The 21,238-nt window shown below is 43.0% G+C and overlaps 1 protein-coding gene across 6 annotated transcripts in view; it reads right to left on the bottom strand.

The window, feature by feature from the left end:
- Window positions 1-21,238, bottom strand: part of LOC132828466 (serine/threonine-protein kinase 38) — a 107,404-nt gene that overhangs the window by 38,768 nt on the left and 47,398 nt on the right. Inside the window, exon 1 of one of the 6 annotated variants that reach the window (XM_060845620.1) lies at window positions 18,096-18,439. The exons of 3 other annotated variants lie outside the window; for them this stretch is intronic. The gene's annotated coding sequence lies outside the window, so the exon portion shown is untranslated. Of the gene's footprint in view, window positions 1-4,739; window positions 4,906-18,095; window positions 18,440-21,238 lie in introns of those variants that run through there. 2 more of the 6 variants (XM_060845623.1, XM_060845622.1) reach the window with 2 other exon arrangements.

Below are 21,238 nucleotides of genomic sequence, written 5' to 3'. Positions count from 1 at the left end.
ACATTTGATAGTATCACCATTCCGGGAATTGACCTCGTGAACCTACACTGCACTCCCTCAATAGCCAGAATGTCCTTCCTCAAATTTGGAGACCAAAACTGTACACAGTACTCCAGGTGTGGTCTCACCAGGGCCCTGTACAGCTGCAGAAGGACTTCTTTGCTCCTATACTCAATCCCTCTTGTTATGAAGGCCAGCATGCTATTAGCTTTCTTCACTGCCTTCTGTACCTGCATGCTTGCTTTCATTGACTGATGTGTAAGAACACACAGATCTCGTTGTACTGCCCCTTTACCCGACTTGACTCCTTCCTGTAAAGTGGATAACCACACATTTATCCATATTAAACTGCATTTGCCATGCATCCATCTTAGTCTGTACAAGTCACCCTGTATTCTCATAACATCCTCCTCACATTTCACCCTGCCACCCAGCTTTGTGTTAACAATAAGAAAGCTCAGTTACAGAGTGAGAAAAGGAAGAAATTTCTGCACTCCAGGTCCCACTGCCTCACAATATTTTATTTCATGTACCCAAAACTCTGCAAGGCAAGAATGAGCTGTTCAGTCACATAGAGACTCACGATTCAAACTTGTGGTCCTAACTAGACACCATCCTTCAATCAGGATACAGCCGACAAAAGTCAACCTTTTCTCTAATAAAGGCATACACTTGAGTTGAATGGTTTACTTTTGTCAAAGCAATTCAAATTATTAAGCATTCTTTTAATCCTCATTATAGGCTGATTGTAGAAATTCATTGATATTAGTCTATATTTTACCAGCATGACAATCCCTGTATTAGTTTATATATGAAGCCAATATTTAATGCCTGGATTGTCTTAATTGGATAAAAATAATCAATACAGAGTTTAGGGAGCATGAAGTCACTCCATAAATGAGATAAAGAATAAAAGTTGCATCATATTGCATAGGACATGATACATTGTACAGCGTACATTGCAGCTTTTGGTTAAACTCCATGACATCAGCTCACTGTCCAGATACACCTCCAGGGTGTGTCAGTGAGATGACTGCAGTGTGAAGGGAAGGTAGGAGTGGGAAGGTGGGAGTGGGAAGGTGAGGCCCCTTAATGAGATGTTAGATGAAGGTGCTAATCTCACGATCCAGTGGGCCATGAGGTTGTTCAGGAGCTGCATGTTGTGTTTGGAAAGAGATCTCCCAGGACTTTGGCCAAGATTCCACTTTTGCCCAAGGCCACCGCTGAAGGCAGCCATTGTTGTTTGCAGGGTGGTTGGTGACACAACCAGACAGGCTTTCCCCATTAGAGGGATAGGGGAGATGTCAGAGGTAGGTTCTTTACGCGGTGAGTGCGTGGAATGCACTGCCAGTGATGGGAGTAGAGTCAGGGACATTAGGGACAGTCATGTGACTGTTGGACAAACACATGGGCAACAGTAAATTCAGGGGTGTGTAGGTTAGGTTGAAAAGCCTGTACTGTGCTGTACTGTTCTATGTCCTATTACTTCACCCACTTAACTGTGTTTGCCTAGTAACCAATGTCACAAAGCTAGTCCCTTTTTTTTCCCCTAAAAGCTGTTCCTTGGCTCAAGGAGACTCAGTCCTTGATTTTATTTCAGAGGGGTAATAAACCAGACCAGGCTCAGGACTGCCTGGTTTGGTACAGAGATTAAAGGGTATTGAGAGGCCTTTTTGTTTATATGTAAACAGATGAGATTTCAGGCCAAAGTGGTCATGTTTTAGAAGTGACCTGTATAATGAAAGGAGAGCGTATGAGCCGAGCTGAGCAGTTTCGTTCAGTCCAGAACTGGCTGGGACTTCAACAGTGAGCTGTGTGAAAGTGCTCTCGCTCACTCACTCTCTCTCTCGGCCCTTCTAACTTCAACGTGTAAGCATGTGTTCTATTTGTACTGGCTTTTAAGGAGGTTTGCTTATTGGGACCATTGTGTATATTCATAACAGCATACTTAAGTCTAGTTTGGATAGACTGAGTTCTGCAGGGGTTCTTTATTCTGTTTTTTGTGTTTTGTTGTGCCATTTGCGAATACATTTTTGTCTGTTTTAAAATCTAGTAGTCAACCAAGCTACCTTACTCCGGGTAATTTTCACCGTACACTTAGCAAAACAAATTGCAAAGTTACGGTTTGTGCTGCCTGCTTAAGAATGTTTTGAGTTTTGAGTGGTCTGGCCTTGTCCATGACACCATCACTGCACTGTTATGATCCTATTAGGGGCTAATCAACTTTTATTTTTAAAGTGAAATTCGAAAGACTTTCTAACACAATAAAGCCAAAAAACTGCAGTTTTCAACAAGTTAAAACAGTAATCCAAGCTAAAGCATGTGAAGAACTTAATCGTAACACCCAGAACTAACATGCAGCTCAAATGGATAACAGACAGTGATTGAACACCTTATAGCAAATGTGATCAGGATCAATCCCATGGATTTCTCAATTACTCTCCCTAGATATTAATGACACTCTAGATTACCAAGGATTATTACAATTCACAAGAGATCACTATTCTTCATTTCCATTGATTCAGCCTTAAAACTGCCCACCATCAACCCCTCCACCATGAACTGCCTCAGTGCGTGCTCCTGTCCTCTTCGATCACCAGCCAGACCTGGACCCTGAAACTTCAAGCTTAAGCTGCAGAGTTAGCTGTCTACTCACTTCTAGAAGTTGGCCTGAGTACTTACCACACAAATATACAACTGCTCTTGAGACTCGCTATCATCTACACAGAATTCATTTATCTCCCTTACCTTCCTTACAATTCACTTAAAATCAACACTTCTGTTATGGAGTCTACTTTCCATTCGCATCATTGACCTCCAGTCCAAATCAAATACCTTTTGGACTGTTTAGTGATCTCCGAACTGTCCTGAGTAACTTGTTGAAACATTGCAATAAGCTTGCAAATGCCCATCCCTGATGAAGAGCTTATGCCCTGGAAAGTTGATTCTCCTGCTCCTTGGATGCTGCCCGACCTGCTGTGCTTTTCCAGCGCCGTGGTTTTTGACCCTAGTTGAAATAACCTTGCCCCACACTGGTCTTGGCTCAGTAAGCCATCCAGGAAATATCAGCACGTGGCTCTATCACTGAATCCACAGGCCCAAAACTAACCAAAACAAATGTAATCAGATCCTTTTTTCACACAGGCTTCAGCTATCCCAAAGGATTCATTAAATCAGACTACACCACAAAGCACAAAGGTTCGCATCAAGTCAAAGTCGGAGATTGGGAACCAAATTCAGCTCTGAAAGTGGCAAGTGTCTTTATCTTCCAGCATAGGGCCGATGCACAGTCAAAACAAAAATATCCACTAGCTGGCTTCTAAATGGATTAGATTAGATTAGATTCCCTACAGTGTGGATACAGGCCCTTCGGCCCAACTTACCCCCCCCCTACGTTTACTGCTAATTAATCCATCTAATACTACGGTCAATTCATCTAACCTGCACATCTTTGGACTGCGGGAGGAAACCGGAGCACCCGGACGAAACCCACGCAGACACGGGGAGAACGTGCAGACTTCACACAGACAGTTGCCCGAGGCGGGAATTGAACCTGGGTCTCTGACGCTGTGAGGCAGCAGTGCTAGCCACCGTGCCACCCCAAGTTAATGGAACTTTGAAATAAAAAAGGGGTTTTAGTTTTGATTTAATGGTGATACAAAGAGGTAATAGCGAGCTACACAATTACCGATTCAGCCTCAGTGACTATACTGTGATTTGTTTAGAACTCCTTACTTTCAGGATGTAAAGGCCATGAAGAAAACAGAAGTGCTTTTGTTACAAGAGCTTGGAGATACTGGACCTTTTCTTATTAGAATAAAGGAGAGAGATAAGGTAGCTAAACTCCCAACTCCTGTACTCAATACACTGACCAATAAAGACTAGCATACAAAACATCTTCTTCACTGTCCTATCTACCTGCGACTCCATTTTCAAGGAATTGTGAACCTGCACTACAAGGTCTCTTTGTTCAGCAACATTCCTCTGGACAGTGAGAGCAGATGATGCATAGACATAAAAAGGGCAGTGAACAAAAATACTGAACAAACAACAAGGTTTGGGCAAAGTTCAAGGGAATAGGTGTAATTTCTTGTTTTTTTTAAAAGATCCCAGCACAGACCCATCAGGTAAAACAACAAGGAAAGGACAATGGAACAGGTCTTCGTCAATTGTTCTCTCCGATGGCCCACAGGACTCAACAGAGTTCTCCAATTTTAAATAACCTCCGTTCCCATCCCCCAACTCCCTTTCTAGCCCCTCCCTGCAACAAACCGGATTCATTCCTCCCATTAACCAACCAGCCAGGTCATACCCTCTACCTGTCTTCACCCAACTCCACTTCACCACCATGCCCTGCACCCCCTTTATCTGCAGTTCCCCCCCAACCCACGCCCAGTCCTGAAGGGTTACACACAAAACATTGACCTCTCCACCTCCTGACGCTGCCTGGCTTGCTGTGTTCTTCCAGCCTCCTGCCTGTCTATTTTGGATTCCAGCATCTGCAGGTTTTTTTCCCTCACAGATACACAGTGGACAGAACAGCCTTTTATTGGAGCTGCAAAATTCAGCACTGCTATTCTTGATGAGGACTTGAGAATGTCATCTTTTACAGGAGTACTTGGATATACAGCACTGAAACAGACCACTCAGTCTGTGCTGGTGTTTACGCTGTAGTTCAGGCACCTCCCAAGATTCTCTGAACCAAATCTGTCCCTGGGTAAATGTAGATTAGTAATTACCTTGAACCTAGAAAAGACGACAGACGTTGAAGGCCTGACAAAGGTATTTCAACAACTTTACCAGTTTGAGATTGAACCATTGAACTCTGCTGCCATTCTTCCTCAGCAACCCCACAAGTTATAACCATTGTACACTGCAAATCCAGAACGCTCCATGTACAGCAGCTGGAAGCCTGAACAAACAAAACTGTTTAGAAGAACGTTTTGAAAATGTTGCAGAACGGGTTTATACAACAGCATTGAGTTTGTGCCTACATCATAACCTTCAGTCACCATGAGGAAATCAGCTCCTCCAATCTGCTGCACGTCTGACTTTCTCCTCTTTAATTGGTTACTTTATTCATCTAGATTATACAAAAACATCTCTCTTCACATCACATTCTACTAAAACAAAAAGATTGTATCCACCCACCTTGTAATCAAAAACACATCTCACTCAGGCGGAAAAAAACCTCAATGAAGTGCTGCCACAAATATTAGGAATTCTGAAGTGATGGTTCAGACAATAACATGGCAGGAAGATAAAACTAAACAAGCACTGCACAGGGACAAAATGCTTCTCATAAGCACTAGCACAGGCTTATTGGACTGAATGGCCTGTTTCTGTGTGACATATCTTAAGTATTTGTATTAAAACTCTGAGGGGCCCATCTCAAATTTTAACATTGCATCCTGCTGAGTTTCAGAATAGAAGGAACTGTTTCCCTCGACTTACCTCATCAAGCCTTAATGTTAATCACCTCATTTAGATCACCCCAGGTTAAAGTGTATAAACATGCGCTCTAAATGAGAGCACACCAGGAGAACTGGTTGCCAATCTCGCCTGCCAGCTCAGCCCATTCCTTCTGTTCTCATAAAACAGCCTGTGAGCCACCATTATGCTCCACAGCCAAACTATTATTAAAACCATGTGCACTCAGTCTGACACAAAGTACACATCGGGAAATATATAGGAACAAATTATTGCAGATGGTGGTATCTGTACTGAAAATCACAGCAGGCCAGACAGCATCCATGGAGAGCAAGCCAACCTTTCAAGTCTCGATGACTCTAGGATTGAACAGGCTGCAGATACAAGTCAGTCCTCACATCTTTCTTGGCATATCAACAATAAACCTTGTGCACAGCTTTGATTCCAACAATAGTCAGTTATTTATAAACAGAAACCTAAAAGAACCAGAGGCACTGACAGCTATTAGTGAATGGCAGACAGAAGTCTGTCCACAAATCATCCTGGGAGCACTCACTTCACGAACACAAGAAATGCCCCACAGGAATTAGCAAACTACCAGAGAAGGAACGTTCAGGACAGCAACCTCTCTGCAGCTACTGTGTAATTCGGTGTGTTGCCTCTCTGCTAGTAAAACTTGCGGATCCAGCTAAGCCTCTGCCCAAGAATTCCCACCATGTTCTTAACAAGGAAGATAAGATCGTCTGAGAGATTTCTGATAAGAAGTAGAATCTCAAAGGCCCAAGTGGTGAATCATTTTAATTATATGAACCGTGAAACTTGTTGGCTCAATTTCCCTCTGCATCTCAGTGGATAATCATGAGGAACAGTGAAGGATTAAAGCAAGTCTGTCAGTAGAATACTGTTCTTACCATGCCAGTAATCCAGATAGCTGGATTAACACTTCAGTGATACAAGTTCAAGTCTATCACAGCACTCGGGGGAATTTAAACCAAGTTAAACAAATCGCAATAGAAAATTACGATCAAGAAAAGTGAGACTGCCATTCGTTAAAAATCACACAACACCAGGTTATAGATTTTTAACTTTGTACACCCCAGTCCAACACCGGCATCTCCAAATCAAGATTGCCATTAGTACTCAATCAGGCTCACAAGTGTCCTTCAGTGAAAGAAATCTGCCATTCTTACCCTGATCTGGCTCCACTTAACTCAAAACAGGGAGGTACTGACATATTAGTAACACCACTAGATTAGTAATCTACAGGCTCAGGCGAAGGCTAAGGCACTGCAGTTGGCAAAATTTAAATTCAATTAATAAGTTTGGAATATGATCACAACTATCACAAGAAGAAAACCTGCCATTCTTACTTGGTCTGGCTTGCGCATAAATACACTCAGCCATATCAAATCCATCATGAAATTTCATCACATTGACTGTCATGGTTTACCATTAGCCCTTCAATGGTAAATAATTACTGGCTTTGTCATACATACATCTCATCAGAAATACAAACGCTCTGGTGACACAGTCATGTCATTCAAGGTCAGAGTGCTCACTGTGGTACAAGTTAAATATCTAACAATCAGCATTTGGAATATTGCCCTGTTCCATCCAATTCATGTACCTTTCTTTAAGTGCTCAATGCTCTCTGGTGTCAGGTGCTGTCTGGTATGCCTCCCCACCACCCCCACCACTCCCCCCACCCCCTCGCGGTATTGGCTCGGGGTTCAAAGCTGCTCCTAAGGTTTGTACAGTTAGCGTTGAGTGGGGTTCAAAGCAAACCGTTAGAATGAGCAGATCTCAGACAGGCCTTGCCTAAGAGCAGCAACTGAGAAACTCTCCATCCCTTTAGGACTGTTGGCTTGGGTTCAGTGGAAAACCTGTCTGTCACCTTTGTGAAAAGGTCATGGGTTCTAGTTCCAGACCAGGGAGTTGAGTTCATAAATCACGCCCGCACTCCGTGCAGTACTGAGATTGTGCTGTATTGTTGCAAGAGACATTAAACTGAAGCCTAATTAGCCTTTCAGATGGGGGTTTTCAGTGGTCTAGCTAAAGGTAGCTCACATCTACCGTTACAAAATATCACACTGATGCTTGTTGAATCGTGTTAAGCAAATGCTGACCTGTTGTACTATGAAAAGTAATTAACTGGCTGCAAATCTCTCGTAGACAGGCAGGAGGCTGGAATAACACAGCAAGCCAGGCAGCATCAGGAAGTGGTGAAGTCAACATTTCAGATGTAACCCTTCTTCAAGACTGGGGGTGGGTCTAAGGGGAGTTGCAGATAAAGGGGATGGAGGGGGCAGGCGGTGAGGTGGTGATAGATGGAGACAGATAGAAGATATGATCTGGTTGTGTCAGGGGGAGGGATGAATCTCTTGTGCCAACCTGAGATTGTGAAAAATGCTACATAAAGACAACTTCTTCTCAGAGACAACTCATCACCCACTGAGCCAGTTCTCTAAGCTGTTCTGTTTATGGAGTCTGGCTGCTAGTTTTTTCCACAATGATCAGTGAGGAACTCAAGGGACATATTTAACTGATGACCTCAGTTCAGGAATAATAAAGTAGTGAACAAGTTTCAGAGGTTGTTCCAACTAACAACTTTGGAATTTCACTTTATAGAAGTACTGCATTTTGGAAAAACAAATCAGGGCAGGACTTATACACTGAATGGTAAGGTCCTAGGGAGTGTTGCTGGACAAAGAGACCTTGGAGTGCAGGTTCATAGCTCCTTAAAAGTAGAGTCACAGGTAGATAGGATAGTGAAGGTCACGTTTTGTAGGTTTGCCTTTATTGGTCACTGCACGGAGTATAGGAGTTGGGACATCATGTTGCAGCTGTACAGACATTGGTTAGGCCACTTGCGCATTTCTGGTCTCCCTCCTATTGGGAGGATGTTGTGAAACGTCAAAGGGTTCAGAAAATATTTACAAGGATGTTTCCAAGGTTGGAGGGTTTGAGCTATAGGGAGAGGCTGAATAGGTTGGGGCTGTTTTCCCTGGCGCGTCGGAGGCTGAAAGGCGATCTTATAGAAGTTTATAAAATCATGAGGGACATGGATAGAGTAAATTGACAAGGTCTTTCCCTGGGGTGGGGGAGTCCAGAACTAGAGGGCCTAGGTTTAAAGTGAGGGGGAAAAGATTTAAAAGGGACCCAAGGGGAAACTTTTTCACACAGAGGGTGGTGCGTGTATGAGCTACCAGAGGAAGTAATGGAGGTTGGTTCAATTACAACATTTAAAAGGTATCTGGGATGGGTATACGAATAAGAAAGGTTTAAGAGAGATATGGGCCAAGTGCTGACAAATGAGACTAGATTCATTTAGGATATCTGGTCGGCATGGATGAGTTGGACCGAAGGGTCTGTTTCCGTGCTGTACATCTGTGACTCTGTTTGACCGTCTAGGAGTTTTTACAAAATAAGAATCATGGGTGCTGAAAATCTGAAAACACTCAGCTATTGTCACAGCATTTGTGGAGAGCAAAACAGATTTAACATTTCGGGTCCAGAGACCCTTCTTCAGAACCGTACTCTTCCTAACTTCAATTTGCTTCTGTTACCTTCTGCGAGTACTTGACTGACATATTTACACATTGAATTCTTTAATCTCAGTGACACCAAGGACTACCTTTCTCCCCCTTTGGGATGTGTGTTTTATTTAAAAGCTGTAGTACTGATATCAGATCTAAGTCACACATGTCACCCAGCTATAAAACAAACCAAGTAACCATAATGCTGCTACCAATCTTTCAATTCCTTCATGAATACTGTGAAAATAGCCTCTCTTTAACTGTTACAGACCAAGCAACAAAGATGCCCCCTTCAGTGCTTTTGAGTAAGGGGAATTCAGGATTCTATAGAGAGATGTAGGAGGGACAGTGATCCAGGTCCAAGTCAAGGCTTGGAAACAGGAACTTTCAGGTAGCACGACATTGCATCTTGTAGATAGCTAACAGTGAAGCCACTAAGCTCCAAAGGTCAGTCAGGTGGATATTTTGTCCTGAATAGTGTATAATTTCTGATGTTGCTGGAGCTGTGCTCATCCAGGCAAATTCAGAATCTTTCACTGCACATCTGTCTTGTGACTTGTAGACATGGCCAAGCCTGGACAGAGACACAAGCTAATAAGCCAGGGATCTCCATAACTGTCAGTCTTGCTTACCCACAGCTTTGTAACGAAGCCACTCGCATTCCAAGGAAATAAAAGCAGTGAAGTTCTTTTCATGCCCCAATAACTTTGAATAAAAGTTTCTTCAGCATGGATCAGAGATTAATATCTAACTCCTGGAGTCTCTAGAACAATCGTAGAAAGATGTTAATCCGGTGGTCCGTCGCTAAGGTAAACAAGTTGAAGGTTCACGTTGAAACTGTGACACTGACACACTGGGTATAATACTTCACTTCGCTCTGCTCCAATGTGTGGAGTTAGTTTCCAGGCCAGGTCAAAGTACATGCAGAGTCTCTTCTTGTGGTGGATCTGCAAATACCAAACAGCTAACTATCTGGGACCACGTATTCACTCTTTATAGCTAGTTGGCAGGGACTCTTTTTCCTCAGGCATTTTCAGGAATGTAATTTGTAACTAGTGATATGTCACAGGGATCAATGCTGGGGACACAATTACTTACAATATATATTAATAACTTGGATTAGGAAAGCAAATCTACTAAAACCAAGTTTGCAGATGACCAAAAAAGGTAGGCAGGTGGTGAAGATTATACAAGCAATTAGTAGAGGAATTATAGACAGTTAAGCGAGTAGGCAAAAACTTGGGGAATACAATGTGGGGAAATTGGAGGTTATGCATTTTGGCAGGAAGAATAAAAATGCTGAATATTATTTAAATAGAGGAAAACTACCAGAAAGCGAGGTGACTGAGGGATTTGGGAGTCCTCATCTTTGAGTCACAAAAAAGCTAGGACAGGTCATTCCACTATAACACGTGTTTTGTTAATGCAAATCTACTGTAACGTGATTGACGTGAGCAAGTGTGTAAGGTATGAGCAGGTAGGGAAAGAGTTAAGTTTTGGGTTGTATAACAAAGGTGCAGCTGGCATGACTGGCATGGACGGCACGGTGGCACAGTGGTTAGCACTGCTGCCTCATAGCGCCTGAGACCCGGATTCAATTCCCGACTCAGGTGACTGACTGTGTGGAGTTTGCACATTCTCCCCGTGTCTGCGTGGATTTCCTCCGGGTGCTCCGGTTTCCTCCCACAGTCCAAAGATGTGCAGGTCAGGTGAATTGGCCGTGCTAAATTGCCCGTAGTGTTAGGTAAAGGGTTAAATGTAGGGGTATGGGTGGGTTGCGCTTCGGCGGGTCGGTGTGGACTTGTTGGGCCGAAGGGCCTGTTTCCACACTGTAAGTAATCTAATTTAATCTACTTGGATTAGATAAGAACTTGCAGTAAACGATGAGGTGCTGGAGGCAAGGGTCATGGGTGGATAGGTGAAAAAGCTTTCATTATGTAAAGCCATTTAACAAGATAAAGAAGCATTCATAATGCAAAGTCAGTTAAACAAGGTGAAAAACATTCATTATGTGAAGCCAGTTAAGGCGAAGAACATTCACTGTGTAACACCAAATGGCTTAATCTCTTCTACTGACACTCAATGATTGTAACGGTCACCCAAACAATATAGGTGGTGCCTAATTTGGAGGCTGCTCCCTAGAGGTGACTATATAAATCTATAAGAATCTGCTGTTCAAGAGAAGACCAAGAACTCATGTCTCTGTGCACATGGGCAATCATTCTCTCTCCCTCCAGGGCCCGGAATAAAGATGAAGGAGATAAAACTTTACTGTCTCAGAGTTTTGGTTCAAATGAGGGGGGAAATGGGACAACAGACAGATTGGGGACATTTTGTTTCTAAAGTGCAAACTTTTAAAATGTGTTGGCCATAACGCAATTATATTTAACTTTAAGTGCTGTTTCTAAAGCATATTTTTCTACTACACAGGGTTGCACAAGAATGCAACCATTGCATTATAGAAAAACCACCTCTATCCAAGTTCAGTGAGTAACAGGGCAGGCAAATGGAATATTGATCAATATTTCAAACAGAATGGAGTATCAAAGTAGGGAACTAAACTTTCCCACTTACCTCCTCCCTCCTCACTATCCAAGGCCCCAGGCATACTTTGCAGTTGAAGCAATGTTTTACATGCACTTCACTCAATTTTGTTTACTGCATTCATTTCTCAATGTGGTCTTCTCCATGCTGGGCAGATGAAATGCAGTCTGGGGTGACTGCTTTGGAGAAAACTTACTCTGACTGTAAAAATGACCCTGAGCTTCCAGTTGCCTGCCATTTCAAGTCACTGTGCTCCCACACACTCATTTTGTCTCTCAGGTCTGCTGCAGCACTCCTGTGATACTCAACCCAAACTGGAAGAACTCATTTTCTACTTGGGATCAGTACAGGCTCAAGACTCAACACCAAGTTTAATAATTCTAAAGTTTGAACATATCCTTCCATGTCTATTACCAGCCACTGCCCCCTCCACCCACCAAGACCGCAGTTCCTATCACAAGGTTTGCTTTCTGCACAGCCAACTCATTGGCCCCATTCTTACCCATCTGGCTTACTGTCTCTTTGTTTCCTTCTCTCTCTGGGCTCCCTCTCCACCTATCCACTCATTCCTCCCTCCCCACTCCTGTCATTAACATAAATACCATCTTTTTCTTGGTATTATCAATTCTGAAGAATGGTCACCAACTCTAAATGTTATCTGTTTTCTCTTCACAGATGCTTATATCAGCGACAGGGAAATTATTGGAGAAGATGATTAAGTAAGGATTTAAACACATTTTGAAAAGAATGTACACATTACAGAAAATCAGCATGGCGTCATGCAGGGGAAGTCTTGTCTTACAAACTTGATTGGAGTTTTTAAAGAAGAAATCATGAAGATGATTTAAAAGGGTACAGCAGTGAATGTTGTCTACATGAACTTTACTAAAGCATTCACCTTCTTTGATCAGACCTTTGAGTATTGGAGTTGGGACTTCATGTTGAGGTTGTACAAGACATTGGTAAGGCCTCGACTAGAGTACTGTGTGCAGTTCTGGTTTGCCCTGCTATAAGAAGGATATTATTAGAGAAGGTTCAGACAAAAGATTTACCAGGATGTTAGAAGGAATGGAGAGTTTAAATTATAAAAATAGGCTGGATAGGCTGGGATCTTTATCACTGGAGTATAGGAAGTTGAGGAGTGATGTTAGCGGTTTATAAAAGCATAAGGTGAATAGTAAGGGTCTTTTCTCTAAGATGGATGAGTTCAAAACTAGGGAGCATCAGTTTCAGGTGAGATGAAAAAGGACTGGAGGGGCAACATTTTTGTTTACAGAGTGGTTTCTGTATGGAACAAATTGCCACAGGAAGTGGTGGATGCAGGGACAGTAACTACACTTAAAAGACATTTGGGCTAGTCGATGAGTGGGAAAGGGTTGGGGAGATATAGGCCAAACACAGGCAGGTGGGACTAGTTTAGTTTGGGAATATGGTTGGTGTTGACTAGTTGAACCGAAGGGTCTGCTTCCATGCAGGGTGATTCTGACTATGACGTGAAAACAATGGTAGAGCAACGGACGGTGAGAAAGGTTGTCAAAAGGATACAGCTGATACAGATCAATTGGAAAGTTGGACAGAGAAAAGACAGATGGGAGATTAATGCAGACAACTGAGGTAATGCATTTTGGGAGGTCAAATGCAAGAGGACAGTATACAGAAAGTGAGACTAGCCTTAGGAGCACTGATATACAGAGGGATCTTGGGGTGCAAGTCCATTGTTCCATTGAGATGACAATATAATTGGATATGATGGTAAGGGCAGCATACAGTATGCTTGCCTTCATCATTTGGGGCAAGCAGTATAAATATTGGCAAGTCATGTAAGCCTTCAGTTAAGCCACATTTGGAGTACTGTGTGCAGTTCTGGTTGTCACACTAGAGGCAGGATGAAGCTGCTTTGGAGAGGGAGCAAAATACATTCACCAGGGTGTCTGTGTATTAGCTAGGAGAGGCTGGACAAACTTGGATTGTTCTCACTAGAGCATCAGACACTGAGGGGCGACCTAATAGGAGTATATAAAATCATGAAAGGCACAGATAGGGTGGATAGTCACGAGTCTTTTTCCCAAGATGGAAATGGCAAATACTAGGGGCATAGGCTGGAGTTTAAAGGAGATGTACAAGATAAGCTTTTTTTTAAAAACAGGAAGGTGCTGGAATGAGCTGCCAGGAGAATTAGTAGAAGCAGATCTGACAGAAACATGTAAGGAGGTATACAGAATGAGTATCTAAGAGGTACACAGATATATGAAGAGATAGGAAATAGGGGGAAACAGACTATGTGCAGGCAGATAGGAGGAGTTTAGAGGGGCATCATGGTTGGTATAGACACGGTGGGCTAAGAGCCTGTTACAGAGCTGTACCATGTTCTGTGCCGCCAGTCCGACTGAGTTTCTCCAGTAATTTCTGCTCTTCCATGTTTCAGATCTCCAGCATTAGCAGTCTAAGTTTTATTACAATAGAAGCTTCTGCTAAAGCTACACAGGCACTAATCAGACCACAACTGTGAAGAATTCTTTGCCCCTTACCTAAGGGAAAAAAAAGTATCCGGGCATTGCAGACAATCCAGAAAAGGTTCACTAGGCTAACAGCACGTACAGACTGTTACGTATGGTGCATCTCAAGAATTGTGCTGCCCTAACTGCACCAACCCAAAATTATTTCAATCAATTATCAGAGCTACCAAAGCCCACTAAAGACATAAGCCCTTTATGTTCCAGTTTGCAAACTTGATCATAAGAAATCGGAGAAGGAGTAGGCCATTCAACCCCTCAAGCTTGCCCCACCATTTCATAAGATCATGGCTGATCTGCCAGAGGCCTCAACTATTGTGATTAATGTTGGTGATTCTGCAAGTTACCACATCCATTGCTTGAATTACTAGCATGTTACACTTTAGACAGTAGTCATGATTTGGAGGCGCCGGTGTTGGACTAGGGTGTACAAAGTTAAAAATCACACAACACCAGGTTATAGTCCAACAGGTTTAATTGGAAGCACTAGCTTTCAGAGGGGGGGGGATCTGTGCACATCTGATGTTGTCAGTGCAGTAGTTTCACAAGGTGCACACAGATATTTGTAGTTATTAGGTTGTTTCACTTTATACATGCTCTCCAGAAACACCATAATTTGTCATACACCTAACACCGAGATCTGTAATCACAGTTGCTTTCACAACACAGCATACTTAAAGTACACAGAGGAGGAAATAAATGACCAGGACTCACCTGCCTTAATTACAGGAATTTAGAAGTCAATCATTTACAGACTCTGAACTTGCTCTATCATTCAGACAGACTACAGCTGAACTGTATTGTAACTTCACTTGCCAAGCAAGGTTCAATAACCATTAATATCTTTGCCCAATAAAAAAATCTAATCAAGCTTTCTGATATGTTTAATTGACTTAAGACACAATTGCTTTATTGTGGTTGCTATTACCTTGAGTGTGAAGAACCATTTCCTGATATCACCCCAAATAGCCAAACCAATATATACTTCTGAATCTAACACAGAAAGTGAAAACGGAGAGAAAAGCCTGCAGTTTATAACCAATCCCACACTGCGTAAAGAAAGAATTGATAACATATGGAAATAGGATTATCATGGGATCTTTTAGTACCACCTGGAGGGAAGATGGTGCCTTTGTTTGATGTCTTACTTGAAAGATGACAACAATATGATAGTGCAGTGCTCCTGCAGTACTGCACTGGCAGGTGTCTGCCTGCATTATGTGCTCTCTACAGTTCACTTTAAATCCTTAACCTTTTGTCTCAGAGAGATAGGAATATTATCACTGGAACATAGCTGCCACTTCACTGACTTGGTTGATGTTGCCTGAAGCCAGTTCACATGGTGTTAGGGAAGGAAAACAGGCTGTGATCCTTTCAAATCACCCCTTACAGATCTCAAGATAGCAGATATCTGAGGAAACGAAGTAAGCCTGCTTTACTGACCACGCAATCCAAATCCAGGTCAGCATATTCCACAAAACCAGGCTCTTTTCCTACTCTTCACAGTAGGGTGGAAATGAATCAAGCCAAACCAATAGCTCCAATATTGAAAGTTTGTAGCTCTGGTGCTCATTGTTGTGGTTCTGTTCCCCGAACTGGGAATTTGCGTTGCATACATTTCGTCCCCTATCTAAGGGACATCCTCAGTGCTTGGGAGCCTCCTGTGAAGCGCTTCTGCGATGTTTCCTCTGGCATTTATAGTGGTCTGTCTCTGCCGCTTCCGGTTGTCAGTTCCAGCTGTCCACTGCAGTGGCCGGTATATTGGGTCCAGGTCGATGCGTTTGTTGATAGAATCTGTGGAGGAGTGCCATGCCTCTAGGAATTCTCTGACTGTTCTGTTTTGCTTGTCCTATAATAGTAGTGTTGTCCCAGTCGAACTCATGTTGCTTGTCATCCACGTGTGTGGCTACTAAGGCTAGCTGGTCATGTCGTTTCGTGGCTTGTTGGTGTTCATGGATACGGATCGACCTGGACCCAATATACCGGCCACTGCAGTGGACAGCTGGAACTGACAACTGGAAGTGGCAGAGACAAACCACTATAAATGCACGGTGGCACAGTGGTTAGCACTGCTGCCTCACAGCGCCAGAGACCCGGGTTCAGTTCCCACCTCAGGTGAGTGACTGTGTGGAGTTTGCACGTTCTCCCCGTGTCTGCGTGGGTTTCGTCCGGGTGCTCCGGTTTCCTCCCACAGTCCAAAGATGTGCGGGTCAGGTGAATTGGCCATGCTAAATTGTTCGTAGTGTTAGGTAGGGGGTAAATGTAGGGTTATGGGTGGGTTACGCTTCGGCGGGTCGGTGTGGACTTGTTGGGCCAAAGGGCCTGTTTCCACACTGTAAGTAATCTAATCTAATCTAATCTAATCTAAAAAGAAGTGCTTCACAGGAGGTTCCCAAGCACTGAGGATGTCACCTAGACAGGGGACGAAATGTCTGCAACACAAATTCCCAGCTCAGCAAACAGAACCACAACAACTCCAATATTGAGCCCAGAATTCTCCTTTGATATAAACAGTTTCCTTTTATTTCAGCCCAAGAAGTCCACTTTTACTCCACAAATATATTCATTCCTAAACAATGCATTGTGCTGGCTAGTTTGTCAATTCCATTGGTAAGCAGTTCATGTCAATAGTCAACAGGATGAGATCTCATGAAATAAATCACCAGACTTCCACTGAGAAAAAGTGTGAATAGATTAATATACCTGTCACTTTCAAAGAGAAGCTCTAAATTCCAGATTCAATTCCAGGTTTACGTGGCATTTACTGCTTGCCGACAAGGTAAGGTTAGGGATGCCAGGAGTGATCTGTGCCTTACAGTGAAGGATAGGAATGGGACATGGCTTTATGAAAAATGCTGACTTGACACGGCTGCATTGTGTGGTGGGTAAAGCAGGATTGCTCAATTTTCCCAGATACATGTTATCCCAAGATCTGCTAGGAAGATTTGAAAGGATTGTGAATTCCTAGTTAAGACTGTGTGAACCAACTTCAGGCAACCTCAAATACTTTGTCCCCCTCACAGGCTGCTCACTTTCACCACTCTGCCGTCTTCAGTCATTGCCCCTGTAAACCTGGGCCATGTCTGTAATTCCAGAATTAAAGGGCAATGCTATTCTGACTGAGTCCCAATGTTCCATCTTCCACGACCTCAAGTTCATCGGAGCTTCTGACACTCATGTAAAAGTCATCATTCGTAGAGTCCCATTCACTAAAATAATAAGAGCCAAGTTCTGTGGATGTTGGAAATCTGTAATGAAAACAAAGCACTGGAGAAGCTCAACACATCCGGCAGCATCTATGGATGGAGAAACAGGGTTGTTGTTTAGAGTTCAATAAGTCTTCTGATTTGCATCTTCTTCACAGATGCTGTCAGACCTGCTGTGCTCCTCTGGCACTTCCTGTTTTTAATTTTCCATTCACTCCCACCCCTGTGCTCACTGACCTAAAATTCTCATTCTCGTGCCTTCAAGGCATCCCTTAAAACTCTGACCAAGTTTTCGGGCGCTTGTCCTGTGGAGAGAATCAGGTTTCTGGCTCGGAGCTGTGCTTTCTGGCTTCGAGCATGCCTTCTGTGAGAAAGTGCAATTGTGTGGATAGGGCTGGACTCGGCTGTCACTTTCCACACACGAAACAAACAGATTCTTGGTGAGGTTTGCACATTAATATCGAGCGGTCGAGGTGAGGGACAAGACATTTGGCAGCCAGACGACTGTTAGCAAGCTATCACTTCAAGGAGGAGGAGGAAAATGAGCAGCAAATACAAAGGCTTATGAAAACAACAAGACTGAAGGAGACTGGGCACAACATTTTTGAACTGAGGACCGAAGGGACACGTCTGTCAAATTAATTTCCTTTAAGACCAGAGCAAGCTGCAAATGTAGCGAAGTGGTCAGAGCTGGGAAAACAAGGGACCAACCAATGGGGAGGGCCAGGGGTCAGGTTACATCAAAATATGAGAGCAGAGTCCTTCCAGCCATTGCTCTGAACCCAGAGATTCCTAATGGTCTTTTCAACAAGATGCCCCTTAAAATAATTAAAACACATTTGGCAATTGTTTAACATTACTCTTACCCTTAGGTTGCTGGTTCACGACGCTGTACCATGTGGCACTGGGTAGAACAGATGTGTAACAATGCAGGACCACCTGCTCACTTTATTCTCGCACACAGTGAAAAGCTCAGCACCGTCTAACTGCTACCAGGAGGAGGCTGAAAGGCGACAGTTGAGCATTGTAACCTGAGATGGGACGTAATCCTGTGCCAAGTGGAAACGCCCGTCCAACACAACCAAACAAAGCCAGTCTGCACTCTACACAGGGGTCACCTGCCCCAGAGCAATTAAAGAGAATGGAGGCTGCAGCTCCGAGGACACAGGAAGATAATAAACATCACAAACCACATACTCAAAGCAACAAATTTCCTGTTCCACATAAGCAGGTCTGGTGTCTGATGATTACACAGCGCACTTTCCCTTCAGTAAACTGTTGTAATTTAAGGAGGAGTCAGCTCCAATTGCTCCTGTTTGTAGAGTACCTACTCTAGCCCTGGCTTGTGTTGACAGCTGAGCGCCAACAAGAGCAACAGCAGACATTAGCTCCCTCCTGCATTTGGGATACTTTAAACAGACAGCATTTTGTGGAACTCCAATATTGGTATATTAACAGGCAAACCTACATTTTTGTAGCGCCTCATGCCACCTCAGGAGATTGCAAAACACAACTTCTTTTGGACTGTAATGTAATGAACTATTGTAATGTAGGAACTTAAGTAATGTGTGCACAGGAAAATCCCACAGAGAGCAGGTAATGATTTGATTATCGATTCTAATTATAATAAAATTTGAAGGTTCAATATTAACTGGGACAGAGAACTATACTTCAACAGTGAAATAATATTGTTGGTTCCTCAACAGCCATCTGAAAGGATGGCAGCTTTGGCTGGTCTCTCATTCAAAAGGCAGCACTTCCAACAGTATTTAACTCCAGATACAGCAGGTAATTTAAACCTTGGTAGTACAGTTGTCAGAGAACTCAATTGTCAGCTGTCTTCAGTTGCTCACTGGTAAATTGAGAGCACCTCGAATGAAAGCAGCTTTGTCAGAAGCACAGGTGGTGAAGAAAAGCTGCTGTTTCTTCCAGTTAACACCGCGAGAGTTCAGCGACGTGAACACCGCGGGGGCTCAGCGCCGTGAAGGTTAAAGTAATAGTGGGAGATAAATCACATTGAATAGTTTTAAAGGAGTTAAGCCGTGCTTTCACACACACCGAATGGCTAAAGCAGATGGAGTCACCCTGACCATACTGTGATCCAAAACAATAACCACTCACCAGTGTGACTAATTCAGAATCCAGAATCCTGATATAACTAAATTATACTGCTGATTGATAAGTAGTCACTGATTTAATGTTCATTCATAATGTCTGGATGCAAACATTCACCTTTTAATGAGTTTGTTGATAAAGTGGGGGGACAAAGACCCAGTATATAAACATTTGAGCATGGCAAGCGCTGCACTTCCTTGATTTACTAATTATTAGTTGTTCGATAAAATAGGGTATAACAAAGATGCGGATTCTAGACTTTGGAATGGTGAAACTCCTCGAATGAAAAAAAGACAGATGGAGGGAAGGTAGGGGAGTGAGAAGACAGAGAGGGACATGCAGGAGACCTGGAAGGTGAAAAGGGATTGAGGCGGGGGGGGGGGGTGGAATAAGAGGTCAGGGTGTAGCCATGGGGTAAGAGTACAGTGTAGGAAGTGGCCAAGGTGAATAAGGGAAGTGGGTGGCAGGAGGAAAGTAGAATAACATTTAAGCTTGGTGTGTTCCAGCTTGATGTCAAAAGGACAGAACATTGTTGAATATTGGTTCGGCACTCAAACATTCAACCTACCTAACAATTTCTTTTCAAATGATTCAAGTTCCAAGAATTACGACGACTTCAGGGATTCTATTCTACTAAAAAAGCACTTTTTGAAAATAAACCTTAATATTTTTAATTGATGAGGTTTCCTGTTTGTACTCTTCTTTTGGTTTAATACGTTGCTTTTTAAATGACATATTCAATGTTAGTTAGCTTGGGAGTACAAGCATGAGAGAGATTGTATTAGTTATATCTAGTGTACGGCTAAACAGCGAGGAACTTTTATTAGATAGATTTCCACCTGATTGAAGTATAATGTTCCTTTGTGTACTTCATACTGAATCAGCATGATCAGATGTTAAGCAAAAAAGAACAAAAGAAGTCTGGAGTAAGCCCAACTTAAAGCTGTGACCAACCTGTAGAAAACAGGGTTGAATCTCCACTTTCTAAACAATGGTTGAGCAAAGACCTTGTGGTGAAATTTTAGCATCCCCACCTCTCGGCCATATCATCGCAGTTCAAGTTGCACCTTAGTACATGATGGCAGACAGAAGTGTTGTAACACATCAAAACAAATTGATTTTAAAAAAATTAGGGTTCTGTGTTGCAATCACAGTCTCCACACCTGAAACTGAAGATCCAAGTGCAAGTCCCATAGCTTAGAAACAGGACACAAGTCTGAACAGTTGTGTAAAAATAATTATAGTGATATTGAGAGGTCTTAGGGTAGTGTTCTCAGCCAGAATGTTTACCAAGCTGATTCCTGGGATGGCCAGACTGACATGTAATGACAGACTGGATTGGTTAGGACTATATTCACTGCAGTTTAAAGAATGCGGGGGGAGTCTCACAGAAACCTAGACATTTGTAACAGGACTAGACAGGGTAAATGCAGGAAGGAAGGATGTTCCCAATGAGCGAGGCATCCTGTACCAAAAGATCACAGCCTAAGGACACAGGATATGCCATCTAGGGCTTAGATGAGCAGAGTGAGGGGAGCCTGTGCAGTTCACTAATGGAGAAAGCTGTTAAGGTCAAACCATTGAATCTTTTCAAGAAGGAGTTAGATACAGTTCTTAGGACTAAAGGGATCAAAGACCATGGTGAGAAAACTGGAATGGGGGTACTGAGGTGGATGATCAGCCAGGATCATACCGAATGGGACAGCAAGCTGTAAAGGCTGAATGGCCTCCCCTTGCTCCTATATTCAAGGTTATAAAGCTGAAGGTCGAGTGCACCTGCAGCAGAGTCGTGTCATGCATGTCTGATCAGGTTGATTAAAAATATCTATAACAATGGCATGCTTGAAAAACCCTAACTTCCCCTTGCCCACAGAACACAAACTTGCATTTACAT

This window comes from Hemiscyllium ocellatum, chromosome 26 (assembly GCF_020745735.1).
Source record: "Hemiscyllium ocellatum isolate sHemOce1 chromosome 26, sHemOce1.pat.X.cur, whole genome shotgun sequence".
Taxonomy (NCBI): domain Eukaryota; kingdom Metazoa; phylum Chordata; class Chondrichthyes; order Orectolobiformes; family Hemiscylliidae; genus Hemiscyllium; species Hemiscyllium ocellatum.
The sequence above is the reverse complement of the archived record's forward strand: the minus strand, read 5'-3'. Positions and strand labels throughout refer to the sequence as shown.